Raw genomic sequence first — 6421 nt, forward strand, 5'->3', positions numbered from 1 at the left:
GATGTATGTGTCAGGGTCCTGGGTCTGAGCGACCCAGGATCCCTGAGCAGTTATGAATTATATTATTAGTATTATTATATGTATTTTGGTGTTGCTTCCCTTCTCTGTGCTTGTGTGTGTGTATATATATATATGTGTGTGTGGCTGAGCACCTGTTTATAGGCGGCGTCAGGCCTGGAGGGTGTGGTCCTGCAAGGGGACTGGCCACACCCGAAGCCACACACCTGCTGCTGATCAGGCCTCGTCGGGGGAGCTACTTAAGAGAGTCTTGGAGCTCCCACCGACGCGGGATCATTCCATGAGACTCCACGTTAGTCTTCTGTTTAGTTAAAGTCTGAGTGTATGCCTACTGGAATTAAGTGTCTTGACGGCTGCCTCTGTCATTTTCCCCTCAGGAGGAGCGTGGAACATCGGAGGGCAGCAGGCACGGGGTGTGTGTGGACACACGAGAGTGGAGAACACGGAGCACGGACGTTTTGGGAAGACACGACACGGGAGAGCACGGGGATTTACTGTTATTGTTTCCATCACTGTAAATAAACGCACTGTTTATACACAGAGTACCGCGCCTGGGTCCTCCTTCCCCACTCCTTCCACGCGCCTGGGTCCTCCTTCCCCACTCCTTCCACGGTGTGCCATGCCGCACCGTGACAGTATGTAGCTGAGCTACGATCAATGCAGTCCTCCGTTCTGGGGAGAGGGAAAGAATCAGGTTTTGTGACTGCATTAACCTTTCTGAAATCGGTACAGAAACGTGGGGTGTCATCTGGTTTAGGCACGAAAATACAGGGCGAACTCCACGCACTGTTACTGGGCTCAGCTAACCCATGTTTAACCAGGTATTCAACTTCCTGTTGCATTAAAATCCGCTTGGTTGGATTTAGTCTATAAGCATGTTGTTTTATTGGCTTATCAACTTCCACAACGATATCATGAAACAGCACAGACGTCTGCTGAGGATGGTCAGAGAAAAGCAGCAAATTAGCTTCAATCAGATCAAGGATATCTTCACGGGCGGAATCTGACAGATGCGACAGAAACGATTCTAAGTTTTCTAACACTTCTGAGTTTCGCAAACGGGCCACAGGCATACAACTGCTCTTGTCAATCAAGTCATCATCTTGCAAAACATACAATGGTGGTGCCGAACACACAGAGACAGGCGCAATGGGAGAGGTTTTTTCAGCTGCCGCATCCTCTCTGGAAACATATGTAGCTGTTGCTGTTCTGTGAGTTTATTGTGCAAGTGGTGTGATATGCCCATGTAGAAAGGACGGCACTGCAACGCTGGACTTGCCTTTACTCTGGGCTCCCTCTTTATTCTGGCAACTGGTACAAACAAAACAGCACACAGTCTTCATTAACAGTGTGCAAAGCAACTGCAACATTCAGTTCACCAGCTTGGGAGTTTTTTTCCTTTTTCTTTCCAAACATAACACTTAACAAATGACTACCCAGATAGCAAGGAGACATTGAACAGATGTTGATTTTCCATCTGAACCATCAGAATCGTCAGGATTGAAATGTCAACACAAAACCAATGTTGAAACAACATTGAAATACTGATGAAACCTTACACTGACATTGAATTAACATTGATTCACTGTTGTTCTGTCATCGTTGATTGTTGATCTATTTATAGTTGACAAGGTGACAACAATCACGTTGAAAAATCATCAATTTATAGTTGAGCGGGAAATCAAAGCTGCTACCACTTGGACTATTCCGCAGCACCCCTATCACATTGGTACATCCCTCCAGGTAACCATTGTCTTGTACAGTAGAGCGGGACATTAGATTTACTCTCAGCGGAATTGACCGGAGAAGGCATCAGTTCATGCACTGCACTGGCCTGCACCACGATTAGTATAAGGTGAGAATGAATGACTTTTGTTCTATTCGTTATTTCCACGGTCGCATTTGAATAACAGTAAAAAAAACAAACAAACTTGTTAATGTAAAGTTTCGGATAAAATGTGGGAGCCCGAAATTGTGTCTACTTTCATCTTACAATCCGGCAACAAATAATTTGCACTGTGAACAAAGTCTATCAACAAAGAAAACATTTTCGTTTCATACTTTTCCGTTATATTCCCTTACAAAGCTAGCTTTAACGCTTCGAGGGTTCCTTTGTTCTTGCCGTCGCCTCGACGCTTGACGCAGACTTTCGCTCTGTTGCTTTTTAGCATAGTACTACAAAAAATTGTAAATATGATTGATAAACGTAAAGGTAACTGTATAAATGTGTTCAATGACTTTGTTACTTTTAATGATTGGAGAGCACCCGCTTCGATTCGCACTCAATTCAAACTTTACGTTGCACGCTCACCTACCTTTACGTTGCACGCTCACCTACCTTGCTTTTGCACCTTTTGTCCACACGTAAACTGCGTTTTTGTTAACTGAAAACTGAGATTTTTAAAGACGCCTGCCAGGGCGGATATTTTCGAAAACTCCGTTTGGCATTTATGTGTGGACGAGGAAGACGGAGAAAACGCAGCGTCAAAGGTGTGCGCCTATTTTGATGCCACACTGTGCGCCAAGTTTTTGCCTCGGTGCCATGAATTCCTACAATGGCAGACTTAGAGAAAATACAGTTAATTTTATTATCTTCAGTGTTTAAATGCTTACATATACACACGCAGTTGTATGTAAAAAAAAAAAAAAGAGTTTGTTTTATCGGGTTTGCTTGTAATTGTTGCCTATATACATTTTAAGCTATTATTTATTATTTAGTTCAATCAATAGATCAAGTTTTGTAGTGACTATGAAATATATTGTAATTATCTGTTTCCTGTTTATCCTAGACAGGACAAAAAAGGACTCCAAATTTTTAAAAAGAGATAAAAATGAAAGACTGGTGCATTGTGCAGTTTAGCACTGGTGGTACAGAAATAGTCCCTAGATCATGGATAAATGGAGAGAAATTGTCATGGCCTCCATATCCTCCGTGAGACACATTCAGGATCCACGACGCAGTAAAGAGGAGAGTTCATCCTGGTGCAACATGGCTCACCTATGCACCAGTCCGACTTCTAATAAGCCATGGTGGGTATCATCTGGATTGGTGTTGTATAAATGTAACAATAACAAGTTTTTCGTGTCCTAATTTATGTCTGGCCATACATTGTGTTTGTACTTCCAGACACATTTCACGAAGCAGAACGCAGTCTTCAGAAATATCTAAGTGAACACTGTGACACGTCTGACCTTCAGTCCGAAGCTGAAACTCAGACCAGTCATAAAAGAAAGCACAAGTAAAACTGTTTTTATTTCACAAACATATCTTTGATTGCTAAGAATTTATGATCTTGTCTTTTATACATATCTGTGGTGCTTGCATACTGCAATATCACCACATAATATAGTCCAAAAAGTGGAAGCTTGTAAACTTTTTATAAATGCAAAGCCGTGTACACTTGTGCACTTCAAAAATTCCTTGTATACTGTACCTTCTTGCACATCTCCGTTTCCTGTGTGTGTTGTTATAAATCAAACTGTAACTTCAGGAAAAAATATTCCAAAAGCACATTTGTAATTACTTATGACCGTTTTCAACTTTTTTTCTTTAGACCAAATCCCCTGTACACATATAGTGACTCAGAGGATGAGCAGCCCACAAAGAAATGGTTTCCCCAGGCCCCTCGAGTGAAAATACCAGGTAATAAAATACTGTCTAGTGTCTTTGTACATATCTGTGTGTGACACAAGGAGACTTTTGACAAGTTGTCTGTATTCTTAAATACTTAAAAAAAATTATCTTTTTCTGTCAGACCTGACGAGAGCTGTTAACGAACTCCGTGAGGAGGTCAGAGCCATCCGCAATATCGGCTGCAATGAATCGGTAGATGCTGGGGTACTGCCTCTGGATTTGCCCTTGCACAACATTGAGGAGCTAAACAATGCAGAGCCAGAACTTCAATCACAAGAGGCAAATAAGGCAATGGTAAGTATATAAAGGTTATGTACACTTTGTAACTATAAAGTGTAATAGCTGTCAGATGTGATTTAAATACATAACAACGACCTGTTGATTAAACACACAAGCACTTGCATACACATTTAAGACATGAGACACGCTAATTCCATCTCTTAAAATGTGTCTATAGGTGAGACGCTTTGCCTTGATTGGAGGGACCACACTGGAGGTGCGAGTCCGCCGTGTAATGACTTATGCTATTACAAACGAGCTGGCCTCGGTACTAAACTGGGCAGGGAAAAAAACCAAGGACCAGACAAAGCAAAAAAGGGCATTTAAAGATACAGCGCTCTGCAAGTTTTACCGTTTTTTTGCTATATTACTTTTTCTTTCTTAATAACAAGACTTTCATGTCCGGTTAATCTGGAGATGGAGTCTTTGGTCTTTGGCTTGTTTAGTCCTCGGGTTGTAGTTTGTACAGCCCGAGGAACCCATGTTTATTTTGTTTTAAAGGATACACGGCACACCATGCTAATAAGACTTATCACTTTTTCCACTCATAGCTCTTTGGGAATCAAATGCAGCAGTTTGCAGATTTACGCCTGGTGACTTTCATGTTTATCAGCCTAGGAGTTTACATACTTTCTCCCCGCTGAAGACAGTTAAAAAGAGCTTATTCATGTGCTCTAATTCACTTTTTTTGTTTGTGTGTGTGTGTATTTTTGTCCTAGATGGCCTGACGCAGCAGTTAGGGGCAAACTCTATGTCCGAGTTTGTCTTTGCACAAGCAGTGCAGAAATGGCTCCGATACGCCCCAGATCGTTTAGGTGGTGCAGGACGCACATCATGCATCCCCATCCCAGAGTAAAAAATTACAATCTTCTGTGAAACATATAAATGTAAATAGGAAACTGTCTTTTAATAAAGTATTTAGCAAACGAAACATGCCTATTGACCTTTTTTTGTTTATTTTTTTTCTCTGTTACATCACATGCAATGCTTTCTTATTTTAGGATATTAATATTGACATGATACATTGTGAGACATTTGTTTTTTGTTTTTTGTTTTTTTTATAAAGGGTGTCCAATTTGAGGAATAAGTACAATTATGTGTTTAGTTGGTTGAAGTATTGATGGAAACATGCAGTAGTTTAGTATTGGTTAAAATACCTATAAAGAAAGGTAGATTTCCAGTCATGATTTAACTGTTTTAATAAAAAGCAACTGTGCGAAAGAGGTGGAAAATCAACACCATAGCTCACCCCCAATTTTGTTGATGTTGTGTTGTATAAATATATACAACACAACATCAACAAAGTCTTTCTTTTAAAAGTTCTAGCTGAAACCAAACCTGTGATCGTATAGTAGCAGTATTATTTATTTATTTTTTTCTATACAACAGCATCAATTAAAACTTATACTTAACAGCGCCTACCTGGTACAAAGAAAACAGCACACAGTCTTCATTAACAGTGTGCAAAGCAACTGCAAAATTCAGTTCTGTTAAAAAGAATTAGAACAATTACAATCTCATAGAGAAGCACATACACATAGCCTTTAAGCATGTTAAAGTGGCAAACACTCAGTTTTCTCTTTCATCAGGAGTTTTTATTGCATAGCTAGTGTCACTTATCTTTTTGTCCACCTCAAAGGGACCGGAAAACTGAGCATGGAGGCTAGACCCAACTAAAGGAAGCAACACCAGAACTTTTTCACCAGGAGCAAAATGTCGGACCACCGTCTTTTTGTCATACCGGGCTTTCATGTTGCCTTGAGGTTGTTCCAAATTGTCACGGGCCAACTGACATGCACGGAAAAGACGCGCTTTAAAACTGCAAACATAATCTAACACATTATGTTCGGCTTGCTGCGACTCGGATAACCACTTTTCTTTAAGCAGTCGCAGGGGACCGCGCACAGTGTGTCCAAAAACTAAGTCAGCCGGACTAAATCCAAGGGATTCCTGAGTGGTTTCTCTAACAGCAAAAAGCAAAAGTGGAAGTCCCTCATCCCATTCTTTACCGGATTCAAGGCAGTATTTGCGCAACATAGTTTTTAGGGTTTCATGAAATCGTTCCAGTGCACCCTGACTGGGTAACCCAAAAGTTGAAAAGAATTTTGTGAGGGCTTTCACAACGTTCTTTGCCTTTAATGAACATAATGGAATTGCCTCTGGAAAACGAGTGGCAGCACAACGGGTCCACACAGTCCAGCCGCGCTGGAATCGGGTGAAGAGGCGCTGGCGGAATCAGTTTATTTGGCTTTCCCACTACCTGGCAAGTATGACATGAGCGACAATATTTCACCACATCCGATCACATTCTTCTGCACCTCTGTGGTTGTAAAAGCAGTTGTATGTGAGTGTCAACTGTTAGTTGTGTTAGATTACCACTGTCAAGTTTAATAATCAAATTGGATATTTATGTTGATTGGTTACATTACAAGGAGATATCAGACCCCATAAAACCACAGTCATATAGTCTGGATTATCAGAATCACTCAG

The 6421-nt window shown here is 40.9% G+C and overlaps 1 long non-coding RNA gene across 2 annotated transcripts; it reads left to right on the forward strand.

The window, feature by feature from the left end:
* Nucleotides 1–2915: 2915 nt before the first annotated feature.
* LOC113014776 (uncharacterized) lies at nucleotides 2916–5900 on the forward strand. 2 transcript variants are annotated; one of them, XR_013904683.1, is made up of 6 exons: nucleotides 2916–3048; nucleotides 3146–3257; nucleotides 3573–3661; nucleotides 3774–3946; nucleotides 4110–4148; nucleotides 4651–5900. It is a non-coding gene; the product is annotated as an uncharacterized LOC113014776 (long non-coding RNA). The 2 variants fall into 2 exon arrangements; XR_013904684.1 differs by lacking the exon at nucleotides 3146–3257 and having other exon boundaries at nucleotides 2922–3048.
* Nucleotides 5901–6421: the final 521 nt, after the last annotated feature.

The sequence above is a fragment of the Astatotilapia calliptera genome, chromosome 22, assembly GCF_964374335.1.
Source record: "Astatotilapia calliptera chromosome 22, fAstCal68.1, whole genome shotgun sequence".
In the NCBI taxonomy this organism is placed as follows: Eukaryota; Metazoa; Chordata; class Actinopteri; order Cichliformes; family Cichlidae; genus Astatotilapia; species Astatotilapia calliptera.